Source organism: Thalassophryne amazonica, chromosome 13, assembly GCF_902500255.1.
Source record: "Thalassophryne amazonica chromosome 13, fThaAma1.1, whole genome shotgun sequence".
In the NCBI taxonomy this organism is placed as follows: domain Eukaryota; kingdom Metazoa; phylum Chordata; class Actinopteri; order Batrachoidiformes; family Batrachoididae; genus Thalassophryne; species Thalassophryne amazonica.
The window spans coordinates 34,884,573-34,906,226 of record NC_047115.1 but is presented as its reverse complement, the minus strand read 5'-3'; the positions used below and the strand labels follow the sequence as shown (position 1 = coordinate 34,906,226).

The window sequence follows — 21,654 nt, the reverse complement described above, 5'->3', positions numbered from 1 at the left end:
TTTTTTTTTTAGGTTTAGTTAATGTTTTCAGTACTTTTTAATCAAAATTGTAGAACTTAAAATGTATTCAATTATATTGTGTGTCACTTTGTTGCCACAATTTTTTTTGAGTAAATGTTGGTCAGTTTTTTTACAGTGCAGGCGGCAAGCGATCCCACAGCCTCTTTGCTGTGAGTTAAGTGCTAACCACTGAACCACTGTGCCGCCATTATTATTATTATTATTATTATTATTATCATCTTACCAGAGGTCAGCTGACATCAGTGCAGTGTTGAAAACTCCTGTTAAACATCCTACTCTCCAGCATCAACTAAAGTTAGCAGTCAGAGCTTTAAGTAACAACTTCTATCAACATTCTCCTCTACCATCTCCCTCAGATGTTTATTTTTTTTTTTACTTACTTATTTTTATTTTCATGGAATGCTCTCTCACTGTTTGCGCGATACATTGGTGCCAATAAAACTCTTAACTCCTGTTTCACACCAATCATCTGTGTTGTTGAAGGGAAAGTGTAATTGTTTTTTTTTTTGTTTTTTTTTAAAAAGAAGGTATACTGCTTTGATGATTGGTGTGATGGTTTTCTTGGAAAGCGCCTTGTTAAGTTGGCCACTGTACAGAGCTTGAATCGGGGCCGCTAATTTGCGGCCCACGGGCCATGTCTATCCCGGGCGCCGTTTGTTTTGAAATGCTTCAGCAGGAGGTTTGGAGTCAAATTTTAAGAACATAGTGGCTGCACATGCGATCTGCCAGTGGTGACTGGGAGGATTCTGACGAATGTGGTCATAAAATTTTGCTGTTAATGAAATATATTCTTGCAGTAATCATCCAGTTGCCAGTAGAGTCGGTCTGCTCTGTGTACGCCTGATTCTGTCAGATCTCAGAAGCCAAGCAGTGCAGGATCTAGTTAGTACTTGGATGGGAGATCTCTTCGGAACGCCAGCGGCTGTGTGTATTTCTACAGGTAAAACTGGAGTTGCGTCAGGAAGGGCATCCAGCGTAAAACTTGTGCCAGATACTAATGCGGATGTATGGCTGTATTCGCTGTGGCGACCCCGAACAAAACGGGAGCAGCCGACAGGACAACAATGCAGTTGTCAGCAGAGAAGTTACTTATGTTGAAACTGCGTGAACCTAGTCTTTGGGATTTTTTTTAAATATGCTAAATGTCTTTTTATTTTTTTCCCCCGTATGTGCTGTACACACTCACTGGTAAACTCTACATTCCAGAGAAACATACATGAGTGTGTTTCGGGGTTCTTTTTTAAGGCTGAGAGAATGAGATGAAAAATAAAACCTTGCATCTAGTTTATGAAATGAGTGCAGACTTCTTAAAGGTTAGTGAGATAGTGATCCACACAAACTATTCTCTTTTCTTAGTGTTACATTTGTGATTTAGTTTTGCAGCCAGTGTATACAGGTTCATCTGAAAAAAAATTTATCTTCAGAAAGTGAAAAATTTATATATACTTGAATCATAAGGCATAAATAAAATGTTTCAAAGATCTTTTTTTTTTTTTGTTAGATAATTACATCCTTCAGCTCCAAAAATTAGGAAAAATAATTCATATCTCAGAATATTAAGTATTTAATTTTAAGTTTGGTTAACACTTTCTGCCATATAAATACCATGAAACTTGATCTTGTTCAGTACACACAAGCACAGTCGTAAAGAACAATGCTGACTTGAAAGTTGTGGAAGAGACACTCACAGACACCCTCCACAAAGTGGGTAAGCCACAGAAGGTCATTGCTGAAGGGGCCAGCTATTCAGAGTGCTGTATCAGAGCATATTCATGGAATGATGACTGGTAGGAAAAGATGTACAAGCAACAGGGATGACCACAGCATTGAGAAGATTCTTAAAGATGGTTCAAGAACTTTGGGGAGCTTCACAAGGAGTGGACTGAGGCTGGAGTCGGTGTATCAAAAAGCCACCATGCGCACACGTGTCCAAGAATTGGGGTAGAAGTGTCACATTCCTAGTGTCCAGTCACTCCTGAACCAGCCATGTCAGAAGTGCCTTACTAGGGCTGAGTGTTGCCAACTCCTCAGTACGAAAAGTAGCTATTGGCTGTACGAAAAGTCACCAGAAATAGCTAGACCCCATCGGCTAATTTGCATATTATTTGCATCTTATGATGTCATAACAGATGTAGGAAAAAAATATTGTTTGAGAGATCACTGAATACATTATCATTTAATTATGGAATATGGAATTTAATTATACATTAAATTCCATATTCATAAATGCAGAGTACTGAAAAGGAATTTACACAGATTTCTGGCTGAATTTGAACAATATATAAGCAGTATTAAGCTTATAGATCCTCCCAAATGTCATAAAACTGTCACGCTCTATAAGGAATTTTTTTGAAAGAGAATTAATGTTAAAAAAAACCCTTTACTTTTGTTATTTTACAATTAATGTATTTTTTTCTATCTCTTTCTATTTTGGCCTTGTCCTTTGTTCATTTACTATTAATGTATTTTTTAAATACAGTTTTTGGGAAAAAAAAAAAAAAGTGAGACAAAAAAGCGATTCTTGGTTTATTTATTTTTCTATTAAAATTGGCCATCACTCTTCAAAATAACATAACTTCTCAAGGACAGGGAACCTCATATTCTGGATACTATTACAGCACAGCATACGAGGTAACTAGGCTGAACGAGTCAGAGTCAGGTTTGACATTCAATGCAGCAACATCCGCGAAGGTGTCACACGTGCGTGTTTGAACGCGGAGGATTGTAGATATCCCTCTGCTCAGTGCTTTGCAGCAGCAGTGGCGGTGGGGAGATCCGCTGCCACTCAGTGAAAACAGAGACTAGATCTGAGTCGCCAAACACCAGAAAAGTCTCCAGTGACACCAGGAAAAGTCCTTAGATTTGTCGCTAGTCGCTTTTGAGAAAATAAGTTGAGCATTGAGCAATGGTCCAAAGTCCTCTTTTCAGATGAAAATAAATTTTGCATTAATTTGGAATTCAAGGTCCCAGAGAGGCTCAGAATCAAAGTTGCCTGACGTTTCAAGGGTCAGTGATGATTTGGGGTGCCATGCCATCTGCTGGAGTTGTTCCACTGTGTTTTATCAAGTTCAGAGTCAACACAGCAGACTGCCAAGAGATTTTAGAGCACATCATGCTTCAGTCTGCTGACGAGCTTTATGGCAATGCTGATTTCCTTTTCCGGCAGACCATGGCACCTGGCCACAGTGCCAAAACTACTAGTAACTGCTTTGATGACCATGGTATTACTGTATTTCACTGGCCCTACAGACAATACCTCATAGGTTGTCTATGTAACAGTGGAAAGGAAATTTTTTTTTTTATCTATCTATGCCAAAATCGATCTGATTTTTCGATTCCCTTATCAGTACCTCCTTTGAATTTTCTGTGTACTAAAAGCAGGCTTTACATGTTTTCTATGTCAATAATATTTTATTGAGTGTTAAAATAAAGAAACATGAAATTGGTCACTGGATCCTTGATCTCTGGACATAACTAAAAATAAAAAAAATCTATACATGGTCACTGGATCCTAGATCTCTGGACATAAATGCAACCCCAATTCCAATGAAGTTGAGACGTGTAAAATGTAAATAAAACCACAATACAATGATTTGCAAATCCTCTTCAACCTATATTCAATTGAGTACACCACAAAGACAAGATATTTAATGTTCCAACTGATAAACTTTATTGTTTTTGTGCAAATATTTGCTCATTTTGAAATGGATGCCTGCAACACATTTCAAAAAAGTTGGGATGGTATGGGGGTGTGTTAGTGCACATGGCATGGGCAACTTACACATCTGTGATGGCACCATCAATGCTGAAAGGTACATCCAGGTTTTGGAGCAACACATGCTGCCATCCAAACAACTTTCTTTCAACTTGTCTTTTTCAGGGACGTCCCTGCTTATTTCAGCAAGACAATGTCAAGCCACATTCTGCACATGTTACAACAGCGTGGCTTCATAGTAAAAGAGTGCAGGTTCTAGACTGGCCTGTCTGCAGTCCAGACCTTTTGCCCATTGAAAATGTGTGGCGCATTATGAAGCGCAAAATATGACAATGGAGACCCCGGACTGTTGAACAACTGAAGTCATACATCAAGCAAGAATGGGAAAGAATTCCACCTACAAAGCTTCAACAAATAGTGTCCTCAGTACCCAAATGCTTATTGAGTGTTGTTAGAAAGAAAAGTGATGTAACACAGTGGTCAACATACCACTGTCCCAGCTTTTTTGAAATGTGTTGTAGGCATCCATTTCAAAATGAGCAAATACTTGCACAAAAACAATAAAGTTTATCAGTTTGAACATTAAATATCTTGTCTTTGTGGTGTATTCAATTGAATATAGGTTGAAGAGGATTTGCAAATCATTGTATTCTGTTTTTATTTACATTTTACACAACGTCCCAACTTAATTGGAATTGGGGTTGTAAAAACAAAATCTGTACTTGATCTCTGGACATAAATAAAAACAAAATCTGTAGTTTTTGTTAAAAGCGTTTCCTTTCAGGTATTAACAAGACAAATTTAACTCCATAGCCACTGAGCTGCAGTCTTTCAGCTGGCTGCGCTGCAAGTCAAGATCAGTGTAATTTGAATGAATGGAGGACATCTCATTTTGGGGAGGGGAAAAAACAGTTTTGGTCTGTTGTAGTTTTTCTGTACAACGTTTGGAAAGGTGTCATTTGATTTCAAATGGTGATTCGCTTTGAAGTTATACATTCTGACTGGAATCTGTCTTTCCATGTTTGGAGCTGTGCAGTTAGTCCCACAAAACATTTTCTTTACCTGAGACAGTAATTTCAGTTTACAAACCAGTGAATTGGGTCCAGAGAACCATCGCATGTGCTGCTCATTTAAAGTTAATGAGGAACAAATTAAAAACTCCGGTGTGGAACAGAGAACGAATCTCGTTTCTTGTCCGCAACAAGACAAGAGTCCCAGTTAGTGACTTTAATCAGTACGAAGGTGAGTCACAATTGACATCTTTAAATATCTTTGAGGGGGGTTTAATGACGTAATTGCGGACCTGCTGATTCAAGCAGTGAAGCAGCGCTGCGACCCGCTGCTTCAGTTAGCGTAGAGTAATGAACATTTTCCTGATACACACCCTCAAAAACAGTGGCCGCTCCACCATAATGTGAACTGAAGAACCGATAAGGGCATCGTTAAGCAAAAAAGCTATTAATGTTGATGGATCAAATAATTTCTTAGCGATTCTTAACAGGAACAAAAATCAAATGAACAAAATACAATAAAGAATTGTCAGATATGCCAAACAAGATCAGAAAAGAATAGTTAATTAATGTGGACCACTAGCTGGATACTCCTTTCTGCCACAGCCATCAGTGAAGAGTCTGATCACCACACCTCAAACAGAGAGTGAGCAGAATCAATTAGTTGTAATGTCCAACTCGCAGAATAACAGACATGGTGATAATGTGATTGCCGGCAACTGGCCCTTTGCTTCACTAACAGACCCAGAATTTAGTTATGAGACTGAGCCCTGCTCTATTTTTAGTAATAAAATGAATATAGAGTACAACACTAATATCTGAGTCATATGAAAGACAGATCAAATGGGTCTGTAATCTGGATTTGAACAAATTGAATGAGTCACATTATTTTATAATGGCAGGCAGACTATTTCACAGAATAAGTGCATGGTAAAAGAAAGCTATGTGGTCTGCTTGCTTCTTTTTAACCTTTGGAACACACAGCAGTCCTGCAACCGTTTAGTTATTTAGGGTCTACTCCTTTCTCTGCCCCTGACCAAGGTGGTGTCTCTGCATCTGGAGTTGGTGGACTGTGGCTGCCCCATAGAGCTGTATATGAGTATGAGAGAGTGCAGTTGCAATGCTGCCTGCCTAATGCAAATGTTCCCTCATGGAGAGTGAGCCGGCATTTTCTAACCGGGCACAATATGGACCAAATCTCAAATGTTTTCGTGTGCATTTCAGTGCGGATGTAAAAATGTGAATGAACACACACGGAAAAAAAACTTTGCAAAAAAACATGTTAAAATACCCTTTCTTACCTGGATATTGAGCCAGTAAAATTAATTTACATTAAATTATTTAACGAAAGTATTAAACTTACCCTGACACTCACACATTCTGAATTATTAGTGTTGAAAGTTTACACGGATCTGATCTGTTCCAGTTTCAGTCATTTTCTTTGCAGATGATCATTCATGAGTCACATTTTATTCCAGGCACTGCCAGGCAATGTCAAGGTACAGAAGTTGAACTTGAATATCTCATAATCCAAACAAGTCAAGCCACCTTGACACTTGCACGAATTTGATCCCTGCACTGAATTGCACAACTTGTCGTGCCAATGTGACCCGCTTTTGTCCAGCTTGACACCGCACTATATTAAAATAAAATAATCGTCTCATAGTGGATGACGCATTTGCTCTCAGGACTTGGCTGATGAAACTGTCTCTCATTGCTCCCAGAATCAGAGAAATGATCTGCAGCTGCATTGTCTTGTGCACTGTCTTGTGCACGTCGTGTGGCGGAGAATGAATTTGGAATAGTCTCAAAGGTGATATTTATAAAGACTGTGCGTGCACTCATTGCTTGCCCATACATTGCTGCAAAGGACCTATTGTTTTTATGATGCGTGGACCTTTGGCCCATTGGTATTTTTACCCAGAATCATCCCTGTAATATGAACCAAATTTTTGAGGAAGGTGATTCAAAACCTTGTTGAATCTGTGCCATGAATAAATAAGGGATTTGGAAATCCAAAATGTGGTCTAACCTGGGAGTAGTAAGGTGCACCTAATTAAGTGACCAGTGAGTGCAGATAGTGTGTGCGTGTGTGTGTGTGTGTGGGGGGGGCGGGGGTCTGGCGAGAGAGATCCAATGTTCTACTATTAGTGCACAGACATTTGCAAGTATTGCTTAGGTGTTTTTCCTGTACTCCCGATTGAACACTAATGCTTTCTTAAACTTTATTACTTCTTGTATTGAGTGTAGCACTCAGCCTTAATTACTTGAAAATAAATGAACAGTCTTATATCTGTGAGCACCTGCTTCACTAGTCTCTCTTTTCAGTCCCTTCAGAGCCTGTGTGTGCGCGCTATACGCATATTGACGCACACAGCTGAATGTATGATAACAGAGATCTAGACACTGATGCTCACTTGTATTAAAACTTGGGTTTTATATATCCTTAGTGTTTTTGCAGGCAAACTCAATTGTGTCTGCTGTCAGGAACTTCCAAACGAGTCATTCATTATTTAGCCTGTTTTTGTCACACCAGTGTGCTTGGGTAGTGTGGCTCACTTATTTTAACAAATTCCAGAAGTCAGATTAAACTGCCAAGCAGGAGATTCTCTCTGAACATTGAGAATAAAGTTTGAGCTTTATTATGTAGATGAACACGAACAGACATCACAGCTTCCAATTTGAGTTGAATTAATTCCATGCAGTGGATTATGCCTTTGCCCTCATAATGGATGAGGAAGATGCACTGTCACATCCCCTTTTCGTTTTAAAGATTCTGTGCACTCTGACAGTGATTTAAACCCAGTCCGAGAGGACAGCACAATTCTCCCTGACAGGAGGCAGAATCCACAATCTTTTGCTCTGTTTGCCTTCACTTTGACACCCCCCCCCCCCCCCCCCCCATGTTATTGTTTGGGTCAGGTTGTCTGTTTATCTTCTCTTGTTCTTCTTCACTGAGTGGTTTGTTTTCTGCACATGGTTAAATTGATGGTTGAGACAGTGGAAGGCAAAAGAAAGAGGAGCAGCAGAGAGGGAGACAACATGCTCTGTTAGAGAATTTGAGCAGAACCAAAGTGTCCAGTCAGCGGTTTGCTCTGTGTACAGCAGCCTAGGGCATAGGCCTGTTTTTGTGTGTGTTGTCTCCTCTGTCAACCAGTTTCTCTGTCCCACCCCATAAACCACAGTGGACAGACAGAATGAGTTATGACCCTGACACACTGTCACGATTGCTGTCTTTAAATATCTCCCATGGGCTGGACCTGACCTCTTCTCTATCTATCTATCTATCTGTCTGTCTGTCTGTTTGTTACTCGGTGATCTCACTTATCTCTTCACCTTTACTTTTTCCTCTGTGCTTAAGGTGGTTTTTACCTCCTGTGGACAGGCCAGTGAGTGCAGGGGCATTCGTAACAAAGACAGGCACAACATGTATTTAGGGCGGTCGTATGCATGTGTGCACAGTAGTGTATAGTGTAATGGACCGTAGCTGATCCTAAAGAATAGGGATGAGTATCATTGAGATTTTAACGTTACTACTACATTTAATGATACTACAGTACTTTAACAGTAACATCAGTACTTTCTGGAAAAAAAATCAAATTACAGGGGTCGAAATACATTTTTTTAACCTGCTTGCACTGGTGCTAGCAACCAAAAAAAAAAATTACTTGCACCAAAAAAAGTCACAACCAAAAGTCACTTTAGTCACTTTCACACCGGGCCCACTTCAAGTTGCTTCTTCCTGTGGCGTCATGACGATGCAGGAATTTCTGCGTCAGGTGCACGCATCAGGGGGCAGAGAGGATGTGAGAACGCAGCCTGTAGGTTCTCTGCACAGAGAAATCAGAGTGCACAGTTTGGCTGCAGCCAGATTATGCTCTGTGTGTGAGAGTCATAAAACGCAGGGAAGACGTAGACAACACACTGGAAATAGTTTTTTTTTTTCCCCCTTATTTATTCCTTTATTGGTTCATTCTATCGGTGCTTATAGTTGATTAAAAATTGGATAAAGTTACTTGCACCAGTGATAGTGAAGTATAAAATTACGTGCACCGCTCGAATAATAAGTGCACAAACTAGCACATGTACGTACTATTTCGAGCCCTGAATTAAGACTAAAATTAACAGTGCTTTATTTTCTATATAACACAGCAATCAAGTGCAACCACATTTTTGAGCATGTAATTCTCTCAGCTATGCGAGCGTGTGTATTTATTTGTGAGTGAGAGCTGATCATTCAGTATTTTTTTTTCAAATGCTCAAACACTTTTGTGTGTGCACCCATATATACAAGCGGCACTCTGTCTTCACAGTTGCACGGACACACAGATGCAACAAGAAACAGAGCTGAGACAGCTGATTCAAAGGGATGCCGCACGCAGTTGTGCAAGCACACAGAATGCAAGGTCCCAGCGAGAGACAAGATGCGACATCTGGCCAGAAGACCTGCCTTCAGCAGGCAGTCTCTGCCTCCTTGCACTGGCCTCAAGGTGGTCTGTTGCAATGTTGTCACACGTGCCCATCCAAGCATGGCAAGAATCACTCTGAAATATCAGGAATTGAGAAAGGCGTAATTTCCCTGTGACTGGGAACTTAAGCTACAGCAGAAAAATATAATTTGTCCTGACTTTTGCTGAGTTGTGCACCAATTACAAAGCAAAGTTATATTTGCCCCTCCCCTTCCCTTTTTCCCCTCTGATACAAAAAAATGATCAGATCATGACTAAAAACCATGATCTGAGCTGAATTGTGAGTTTTGTGATGTGTGACCCCAAGTGCATAGTGGGCAAATTTTGTTTTTGTAAAATGAAGCTGACAGCTTGTTGAATGATGTGCATGCAGCGCATTATTCAAGTTGATTGGTGAAAGTTAATATTCCTTAGTGAGCTCATGAAATGTCTTGTTTTTCTGATGGTTTGAGAGTGAGTTTGTATTAGAGCAATTGTTTGTAGGTCACAATGTGGTGGTGTGTTTTTTTTGTTTTGTTTTCCCATTTGTGAAAGAGCTTCAGAACAGCTTTGCACCACAGCATTGTCAGAAGTTACAACACTGAAGTACTGTTGTTGGGCATGGTCATCGTGAAAGGGTGTAAGAACGGTTGATATTTAGTAACGTGACCGGTTCATCACAGAGCCAACTGCAGGAAGTGGAACTCGGCTCTCTAGGTGTCTGCACACTGTCATTTTTGGGACAATTGTTTTTTTGTTTTTTTCAGGGGTGAAATTTTACATTTATACATTTTTATACATTTTTAAACCTACTTCACTGGTGCTAGTAACAAAAAAAATTACTTGCACCAAAAAAAAGTTACTTGCACAACCAAAAGTCAGTCTTGTAACAACTTTAAAACTCCTCCTCTCATGTGTCAGACTCTTCCTGTCTTGGGAGAATTTGAGGGGAGAGCGGCAGCAGCTGCAGACAGATTTTTTATTTATTTATTTTTTTTACGTGCGTGCACGAACAAATTGTCCATGAAGATTATTTTATTTATCAACTACACAGTAGTATAATAAAACAAACGGTGGCTGGTTTATTCCACAATTATGACAGAGTTTGAGCGGAGAGAGAGTGAGGAACCGCAGCGGCAGCCATTTTTTTTTCACATGTGCGCAAACTAATCGTCCGTGAAGATAATTTTATTAACTACACAGATGTATAATAAAACAAATGGTGACTGGTTTATAACACAATGATGACAGAGTTTGAGGGGAGAGAGAGTGAGGAACCGCAGCAGCAGCCAGGTTTTTTTTTTCTTTTCTTGTTTACATGTGCGCGCGAACAGTAACAAATAATGAAACGCCCCCAATTGGGAACGTCTCATGAGGATGTTGTGAACCCAGGTACAGCGCCGCTGGCGACGTTTGTCAGCTTTCCACAACAAATAGAGCACAGCAAGTCGCTTCGTGTGTGAGAGTCATAAAACGCAGGGAAGATGAAGACAACACACTGGAAATTTTTTTCCTTATTTATTCCTCTATTGGTTCATTCTACTGGTGCCTATAGGTGATAAATTTACTTGCACCAGTGCTAGTGCAGTATAAAATTACGTGCACTGCTCGAATAATATGTGCACAAACTAGCATATGCACTTAATAATTTGACCCCTGTTTTTCATTTCAAATAGAATTGCTCCAGAATGAAGGTTGGCTGACTTTGAACAGTCAGTGTGTCAAGTTGAATAATGGCTAGATGCCAGACTGCCAGCTGATCCATGAGAAGATTTGCCTCTTAATTCTGCTGTGTGGGTAATGCTTGTAGCCATCCTGACTATGCTCATTGAGCATCTTGGCCAGGGGTTTATGCTGGATGTAATGTTTATGTTCACTGGATACATTCACATATGGTCTGTCTGTACCTAGCTTATGTTTTCAACAGGGAATGTCCAAAAAAAAGTCCACCTGTGTTCTTAGTAAATGAACACAGAGTAAGTGGTTATTCACAGCATTGCATGAAATGGTGCTGAAAAAATTATATGTCCTTGTTTTCTGTCAATCATTCTTTCTGTGCAAGCACTTGTACTCACAGAGCACAGTGATGCCACATGAATTCAAAAGTATCAGACATGTAGACAAAATGTTGCTTGGGTTTTTAAACAAACAAGTTCTTTCATTCATTCATTTTCTATACCCACTTGTTCCAATTAAGGGTCACTTTGGAGCTGGAGCCTATCCTGGCAGTCATTGGGAAAGAGGCACGGTAAACCCCTGGACAGGCCGCCAGTACATCACAGACATACACATTTGTTGAAGTTCACTAATGATAAAATAATTGATTGAAAATTGGCCATTTTCCTATATATTCCAATGGGACAGGAACTTTGACTTTGACTGTTCACCAGTCATAATAAAAATTTAATCTTTTCAATTGGTACCTGCCAAGTTTGAAGATCTTGTTTGCATATGCAAACATAGTTACATAGAAACCAAATCAATCACAAAATCAATATTTTACGAAAATAACTGCATTTTACAGGTTAAATGCTCTGAATAATTGCTTTGAACAAAAGTAAATCTAGGAAAAGGGTCTGTTTGTTTGTCTTAGGATCGTTGAAATACACGTTTTGGCAGTGTTGATATGCTGAATTGAAGGATTTGAAAAAAATAATCAGTTTTGCTCATAAGAAATGCCCAGTTCCATTTCAGCAATTTCTTAAATCTTCAAAGATCAATCATCATCAAAAATCTTAAATTTCAGTTCTGGACTCAGTTTGCATTCCAGTTATGTTTGAAACTGACCATGATTCAGGTGCAAACTAGTGAGAGGGTTACTAAAATTAAAATAAATCTATTGATTTCTGGTCATTTAAAACATTACTGTAGCTCACCATTAGTGTAAAATTTGTTAGGTTGTACAACCCCTGCCAACGTTTGTGTACACTGTCTTTATTATGGAGCAGCTCTTCATTACAGTTTTACATGTTCCTCTACGTTCTAATTGCCCCACAACATACAGGAAATGCCAGCATCTAAATGTTTGCCAGCAAAGTGAAGTCATGGAAATAAGCTGTTTTGCTCTTTGACTTAACTATCAGCACCTGACCATCCTCCAGTCTCAGACCTGTGATCTTTTTACAATGTTTTTACAAACTGTTTAGTTTTGTTTTAGATTTTGAAGTTAACTGTGATCAGATGCATCCAGAACAAGTCGCGAGATGCTTCTTGTCCTGTGGTGTGTCACATATAGTCCAAAAACAGGTGGTATTTCTCTGTTTTTGTCATGTACATAGCGCGGAAGCTGCAGCTCGTCCATGCATTGTCTCGTCTGGTTTTTACAAAGAAAGGCTGTAACAAAGCAGTATGGCATCTAAGAATGGACAGCCCTAGTTGATGATGAGCTAGATTGCACACTACATATGGGATGCATGATGAAGGGAGTTTATGTTCTACTCCACAGCGTCTGATTTAGAAGAGCACTGATAAAGGGTCACACATGAATCCTTTGTGGTTAAAAACAGCAAGGTTGGCATGCAGAGATTGCTTATGAAGTCTCCAACAATTATCTAAGCATGAGTTTGGTTATTCACTCAGTGTATTATACATTTTAGTACATAGTTTAAGGGAACATTGACCTTACTTTATATGTAACCTTTCAGGATGAATATGGAATGCTAACATGCTCTAAATTAATTAAATGAGGCATTATTAAATGTGTAATCATAAGCAATGCAAGCTATAAATGTTTGAAATGATCAAACGCTGAAATTAAAATTATGAATTTTTTCAGCTTTTTCATAATTAAACGCCAGCTTCTTGGGGTCCGAGGGTATGTGGGATATGTGATGATATGGCAACATGTGCTTAAACTTGCTTTAAACCTCGATCTGCACGTAAGCCAAACGAAGAACCCCATGTGTTTCAGATTTATTTGGAAACTGGATCTCTGTTTGAAACACATTATGTCAAGAGCCAGTCCTTCTGTATGAGTGAAAAAGACAGGGGTGGGTTTGACCACAGTGGTAGACGAACATGGAGCTGTGATTCAGGGTCTGTGCGTGCGATGGAGTAATCCTGGCTCATGGAGTCATCATGTTAGAGGTCTTCATGTTTATGCTGAGTGTGGATGCCTTCAATGAGATGAACAATCCGTTGCTCTGGCAGTAACACTTCACTGGCTTCTTGCCCAGAAGCCTGACTTGCTGTGTCACTGCTTCTGCAGAAGTTGAGCTGTCTGCTTGGCTTTACTGCAAGCAACTATGTTGTACAACTGGGGGACAAGAATTTTGGCAAAGTAACTGTTTCTCAAAACCCATTGAGGCATCATTAAATAACTTTTTACCAAACAGCAAGTCATAATCCAAAGGTTTTTTTTTTGTTGTTTTTTTTTTACAACAAAATCACGTCTGACACTGCATGAATCCACTAGGACCAGTCAGTTGCTGTAATTTATTTTGGGATTAATATTTGTCATGTTTGTGATCCTATTTTTATTTATTTATTTAGTTTTTTTTTTCCAAGCATACCTACATCTTTTTTGTCATGCCCTCAAGCTAAACTGAAAGACAAGCAAATGTGTATTGACATATTGTAGCGATGGGCCGATCCACATTTTTTCAGTTCCAATCTGATTCTGATACACAACTGCCGATAACGATACAGATTTCGATACAGTAACTCTTGTGGAACTTGTTAAACCCTATGTGCTTTCTTTTCAAAGTTTATTACATTTCTGGAAAGCATCAACAAGAATCTGCTGCCTCTTGGTTTTGTCTGTTGGCCAGCATGAATGCCTGGTACTCTTTCATGTGAAATGTTAGTACCACCCATTGACACGCTGGCTTTGCATGTTACGAGTAGCTGTCTTGCTTTTTGGGAGTTCCAGGCTAAAATATCACCAAACATATGACATTTTAGTCAAACCAATAGCTCATGTTCCTCACTCAGTTACAGGCGGGCTTTGCTGCAGGTTAATATAGTAATATAGTAGAATGGAATCTGGATTGTTGGATTGTTTTCTTAACTGATAAGTCAAGTTAACTTAAACGTAAGTTAATGAACACAACCCTAGTTGCTACCTCTACAAATGGTTCCACATCCTCTACAACAGAAGCCTATGTGTCTGTAATGTATAGTTACACCAAGTGGCAAAGAATGATATTTCAGTTGCTTTTTATCCCCTGGTATGAAATACAGGGGATATAGGGATCAGCGTGTCCATCCGGCCATTTTCGCATGTAGTGCGATATCTCAAGAACAAGGTGACCAGTTTCATTCATATTTAGCAGAAGGGTGTACTTGGGTGATTCCCAGACACCACTCAATTACAGTGACCCTGGGGTCAATTTCAGGGTCACAATGAGATATTCAAGCTATTGTCATTTCCACCCTTGTTAGCGCGATATCTCAAGAACCTGTTGACCGACCACTTCCATTCATATTTAGTATAAGGATGGACTTGGGTGATCCCCAACACCAGTCGATTTACAGTGACTTGGGGTCAATTTCAAGGTCACAGTGAGATACTCAAGATATTGTCATTGCCACCCTTGTTACCGTGATATCTCAAGAACCAGTTGACCCAATTCAATCATATGTAGCGTAGTGCTGTACTTGGTGATCCCACGACACTTCGTGTCACTGATGTGGTGATCCTTGATTTTAAGTTGCACTGATTGTGTTAAATGGGTACTAGATGTTGTTTCAGATCGATCACAGGCGCCCAAATTGAATCGTATCATCACAGACTTTATGATGACAGCGTATTTCACATTGCCATAAAATCATGATGAAACTTCTGATTACAGCCCCATTGAACACACAGATATTCCAGACCTACAACCCTCTCTGCTTCCTACCAGAGGGGGGTGTAAGTGCAGTTAAAGGATAACGCACTTTGCTGCAAAGTTTAAACTATCCCAGTAGCATTTTTATAGACAGCTAACAGACGTCAGTATGGTATGATACAGTAGCTGCTTACCGTCTGATCTACTGTTGTGTCAAAGATTTTGAAATGTGCTGCAATTTATTAGCTTGGACTGAAAGAAATTAATCACATTAACCATCATCCAAAAGAGCACTTAAATCAGGCCCGATTCTCTTATTGCCGAGAGCTTCCCAGGAATATTACAGTACCTCCATTTCATTTGAGGGTTTAACTTCTTCACACAACTAAGCAGCCTGTGCACACTCCCTGTCAGTACTGCTGCACCATCTGTACAAATGTGACTGCAGGATTTTCACATGTTTTTGAATTGTCTACAATCTTAGAAATGTTCTTGAAAATTGAAATTTGTGTCTGACACATAAATGAGGAGCTGTTATTTTATCCACTTGCAACGCAAACTGACATGTTTGCTTCATATTATCCACCACTTGCCAAACAATATTAATGGGCACAAGATCCATCTGATGGCACACTGTATTGTTTGATAATGGAATTCCTGTGAGTATGTTAGGTATTTTTGTCTGTCATTGTTTCAACCAACACTACTGCTGGGAAAAAATGAGATCTTTAGTGATAAAATGTGTGTGTGGGTTTTTTTTCTTTCCTTTTTTTCTGCTAGCCACAAGTAGTGATAGTGCAAGATGCCTCCAGTCCTGTGCTTGATTCCTTGTTGCTTTCTTAAGTAGCTTGTGAACTGATTAGACATGTCATGCATGTACCATTTTACCAGTGTGCCTATTTAAATGCATGAGGATTTTTATCATTTTGGAAATAAAATGCAACTTCCAATCTTTCCATATACCCCTTGCAAGCGTCTTATTGAGAACCACTGCCCCACAACAGTGATTTTTGCATAACAGCTAGCCCAATCTTTATGATATTAACCCTTGATAATATGTTGGCAGTTTTGTTTGATTCAAAAATAACTCTTTAAAATGATGCATTGTACTGAAAATACCCACAACAATACCACCACCAAAATCATACTAAGCATGATTGCAGTGCTGACATCAGTTCTCTGCAGGAGTTTGAAGCAGTAGAATACGATCACTTCGACAAACATACATGTATTTAGGAATCATTTTTATTGTCTGGTAAGATTTTCTGGGCCTGATGAATAATTTAGTTTCACCTGATAATGGGAGAGAAGTAGACTTTGCATCTTTCTTTAAGGTACTCTTTTAAACACGATCCTCCACTGCACTTCACTCTCTCGTTTCTTCTTTTTCATGGCACTGCAGGATTTGCTATTCCTCTCATCCAGTTTCACTGTGGCAAAATATGTCATCTTGCTTTATGCACTTGAGAACATTAATCTGGTTGTCTGAAGCAACTGTTGGCTGCTGAGCACATGACTTGATTGGGATGGAAAGCTGAGGAAAGAAAAGAGCAGTGGGGAGGGGCAGCAACAGAATCACCTAAGGTAGGGCGAGTATTAGCCTGACCTATTTAGAGGAGTGTAGGGACAGGCCTTTGTTAGTACCTCAGGCAACACAGGGATATTACTCACCTTAGTGTTCATCTCTCTATCATTAGTGCTGCTTTAACCACATTGCACTATTTAATGTCTCCTGATTAAATCTGTGTATTACTTAAAGCAGCACAAACGTGATCTTAAAATGCAATGCAAATTTCTGCTGTAATTTCTCATTTATAATCTGTCCTGTCTGACAAGCATCTAGCAGAAACTGCTGAATTCTGCCTGGATAGATGAGATCTATGGTGTTCCAAGGGAAGCATGTTTTAGTGATGCTATGAATGTCTACAAATGACTGGTCCCACTATCTGTGGCTCCTGCTAATTGCTATTGATGATTAAAAGCCTGCCAGAAAAGGCCAGTGCTGCAGACCTATCAACTAAATGCAAGCCTGCCTATATCTAGCAATGTATAGAGAATTTGTTGGCGCAGTTACAAAGGTAACTGATCTAAATATAGAAACCTTTGAAAACATGCATAGTGGCACACACATTTGTTCTTCTAACCAAATCACATTGTGTGAAACTAAGGTTTTGTCCCAGTTTTTGGTATTTAGCAGCCAAACTAATTCTCAAGTCAGAATTAGTCACATATCACCAAGTACCTTTGGTGTGATTTTAAGTTGTTTTACTTTAGAATTTCAATGATATTACATGCTGAATCACACTCTGCATGTATGCATTGCCATGTTTAGAAATGCATATGACTTAAGCATATAATTGTTAAAAATGTTACAGTAAACAACCTTGAGAATCATCAGGGAGGTATGTGAGGATATGTTGAACAATAAATATTATGGTGTTTATGGATAACAATTCGTCATCGTTTTTCATAAAAAATTTTTATATGATGTTCGCAGAATTAATGATTAACTACTAATTAACCATCCTGTATCAAAAGAGCAGTAATCACAGATGTATCCATTTCTGGTCTTTCTGCAAGATTGAAGACCTGAGGTGCTGAAACATAATTAAATTGAAGTAGATCTGTAGATAAAATGCACAATACAGTTTTATTTTGAAGTCTATGCGCTGATCAATACCTTGCATACAGTCCTTGGTGCGTGTTACTTTATAGATGTATCTGTATGTATACATGTATGCATTTCTACAATAGAAAAGGAGGAAAAATCTAAATATTCCTCTTTAACAATCTAAGTGGTCATTCGCCAATAGATTTCACAGTTTACTAAGTTCAGTTGAATGGATTACATTTATTGTACAAATGAATGCAGATGTGCAATCAGTTTGTAAGTGAAGATGCTGTAACTGCTCATATCTGAAGTGTAGCGGGCATGACGGCAGTAAATAAAAGCTAGCAGTGCGCAATGTCTGCCTCGCGGTGGACTGCAAACTGCATGAAAGGGATTCTGTGTTTGGAAGTTTACTTGACCTGTTTCTCATGGAGATGAGAGCATCCTACCAGGAAACACTTGTCACTGGGTTTTCACTGTGCCATCTTTTTAGCAACCAGTGAGGCTAGCCTAGCCCAGTTGTAGTTATGAAACCTGACTGACTATCATCATGTAAAGCCCACCCCATAGCAAATAAACTTGCAATTTTATGCTGCAGTTTCTTTGGGAACGATGTTGGACTAATTTTCAAGTGCAAATTTAATATGAGCACTCAGATTAGTCTGCTTCCCAGCAAGACTTTGAACCAGTTCAAGTAACAATAAACTAAAACCACAAAAAAACAGGAACATTATATATTTTTAATTTTCCATAACAGAGAAGCTTAGATGAACTAATGTTAACCTTTAAATAACTTTTTATTTTGTTTTTCTTCTTTTATTAAAACTAAAATAGTTTCTGCATGCAGTGATTTGGGACTGAGTTCACTTCCTGCCTTTCTCTGAATGTTATGCATGTCTTTGAATGTTGGAGGAAAAAGTTTCCAGCAGGAGATTAAATTATAATGTGATGTAGCCTCTCTGTTTCCAACAAGAGGAGGTAAATTTTGTTACTACATGTTGGTCGTAGTCATCACCTTCAATGTTTGACAGACAGGCTAACATGTAAAGAGAAATTATGCTGGATGTAGTTGACAACTCCAGTTTGCAGTCTGCAGTGTAAAATATTGCTCATATCAAGAGGTATTTTTATTAAGAACAGAACGGAGGACGATTCTTGTTTCTTTCTTGGAACAAGACAGGAGTCCCAGTTAGTGACTTTAATCCGCACAGAAGTGACTCATGATTGACATATTCAGCGATGAAAGTGGTGAAAAACAATACAAGCTGAAACCAAAAATTACCCCCCAACACCACCTGCATGAAAATGTTTGAATTCTAGAAGCTCTGAAATGCAATCTGGGACTATTCCAGACAGAATTACAGTGAGTGCAGCATCCACTTGGGTGAGAAAAAACCCAACTTTCCTTATTCAGATTAATTTGTAGTATTCTGCTCTTACTAGGATGCAGCAGTTTTCTAGCTTGGCAGATAGTTCTGGAGGAAATCACTGAAGAAATTAACACATTGAAAATATGATTTGACCGAAACAAATTGTCATTAAAGTAGGTGTTCACAGGAAACAGTTATTTTTCTATATGTATTTGTTTATATTCATTGTCAGTTGGTTTTATATTTTCTGTTTCGTTTTGTTTTGTCAGGTTCTTTTTCACACACTCACGAGCGCCACTAGCTTAGCTTATGGCAAGCTAAAAGTGGACGCTGTCGTTATGGCCAAAGTATTCTGTGTTAGTACGCGCCCGCGGCTGATGTGCTTGATGAATTCCTACGCAAAAAGTAGTTCCCAGATAATTGTGATGATTGCTCAAGCGCATTGTAAACATTGACACGATGGAGTTTGATGCGGAAGAGCACACTCTCATGAGCACCACTAGCTTAGCTTGCGCTCGTGAGAGTGTGGTAAAAAGTAGTCCGGTGAGTTCAATCTGTGGGCGAGAGCTATCCCACAATTCCAAAATAGCAGAGATGTTGGTCCAGTGAGAGCGGCACGCTGAGCAGGGTGGTTCTTTGTCTCTTTCTCTAAAATTGAAATGTCGCATTATTAGTTATTGTTGTTTTTATTATTGTTATTATTAATATATAAATACAAATAAATTTAAAAAATTACAATTTAACTCTTTTACGACAATGAACAATGAGCCATTAATTATTATACAGAAAAAAATGCACACAAACGTGCTGAGATGCGAACAGCTTAATGCTATTTTTAACATTGAAAACACCATAGACATTTTAGCGCGTTAGCATCGGTCCCGTTTTTAAGTTATAAAATACATCTATCAACTGTTACAGAAGACCATAACAGGTCAGTTTAACATAAAAAGGTAATTATTACTCAGACATATGCTCTTTAGGGTTTTAGCGGGGAAAAATTAAGATAAAGCAAAATAAAACAATGAACCAACGAAGCAGCACGAAGCGAATCACTTCTTCGATTGGTTCAAGGTTCAAAGCAAAGCCACACTGCAGAAAAGTTGATTACAGACGCGCTGCAGGGTCTGTAATCAAAGTAGAGACATTGTCATTTTTCTGACCAACACCCCCAAAAACAACAGCCACTCTGAAGGACAAATAAGGGAATCGTTAAGCAAAAAGGTTATTGATGTCGGTGGATCGAATCATTTCTTAATGATACCTGAAGGGAACCGGTTCCTGATACCCATCCCTAGCCAAGCTACATCCTGTTACAACAGCGTGGCTGAAAGGAAAGGTGTGTAAGATGTAACACAGTGGTAAACATAACGCTGTCCCAGCTTTTTTATCCGCCTATCGAGAAAAAAAAAATTGTAATTTTTGCCAGTAGTACGACTAGAACTTTAAGGGTTATTTTTATATTTGCAACCACGGTGGTTCACAAGCGAAGTAGGCTCACCACATCATGTATTCATTGGCCATATGCGGCATGGCAAGGGCTTGGATGGGTAAGTAGATCGGTCCTGTCCTTGTGATAGCCGATACGTAAATGTCAATATTAGACCCTAGTACTTGTAGGTGGGGAGGTGATGGTCTAGTGGTTAAAGTGTCGGGCTTGAAACCAGAGGATCATTAGTTCAAATCCTATCCTGACTGGAAAATCACTAAGGGCCCTTGGTCAAGGTCCTTAATCCCCTAGTTGCTCCCGGTGTGTAGTGAGCACCTTGTATGGCATCACCCTGACATTGGGGTGAATGTGAGGCATTATTGTAAAGCACTTTGAGCGTCTGATGCAGATGGAAAAGTGCGACATAAATGCAGTCCATCTACCATTTACTGGTATAGGACTGGATCGGGTCCATCTCTTTGTAATAATACCTCTGAGGCGTTTGCCATCAGGTCTCATGCTCTGTTCAAGAAGTCGGTTGTTGCTTTTTAATGAACATTTTTGCATCACTCTATTGGGTGCACTGAACAAACGGCGCTCAGCATCAGAGTAGTTCATATCGTGTGATACAGCAATATGAAATGAAAGCTGTGTGCTTCACAGAGTGAAAGTGTTGAGTGTCAGGGAACATCAGAACAGATTAAAAGGCTTCACGTGCAGCTTCTCTCTGCCCCCCAACAGCTTTCCCTAATTTCACTCTTTGTTTCTTAACAGCCTCCCTCCCTCATTTTGCAGCTTCAGACCATCTCCTTTCATCGGTCCTCTTCACACCGCTCCATGCTTTCCTCTTCTTCCCCCTTCTGCACTTCCCATCCCTCTCCAGTGTCTTGGAATGGAGTGGCTCAGTTGCACAGAGATCATAGTTAATTAGGCTTGGCCTTGTCACACAATGAGAGCTGCAGCCACAGTTGTGGCTGAACCCAGTGGGGAAGCGAGGACAGAGATGAGATCTGGAACAGTTGGCTTCAATCTGTTGCCTGCTGCGGACAAAGCAGTCGTCCATTCCTCCCCTCCGTTAATGTGGTCATACATGAGACTTTGTTGACGTTTTTGGTGTATACTCTGGTGTCATAGTCATAACCAGTATGATGCACAATACCATCAACACCTTGAGAAGATATTTATTAAAGTGATCCAGCGGCTCAAAATTGGTTATAATGCATTCACCATCCAAAAACTGAAAAATACAGTGATTTTTAATTTCCTACCATATTTGCCC

General features: G+C 39.4%; 1 protein-coding gene across 2 annotated transcripts in view; it reads left to right on the top strand.

Annotated features, from left to right (window-relative positions):
- The window catches only part of dlg5a (discs, large homolog 5a (Drosophila)), a 98,355-nt gene that overhangs the window by 7,155 nt on the left and 69,546 nt on the right, over nt 1-21,654 (top strand). The window lies entirely within an intron of this gene.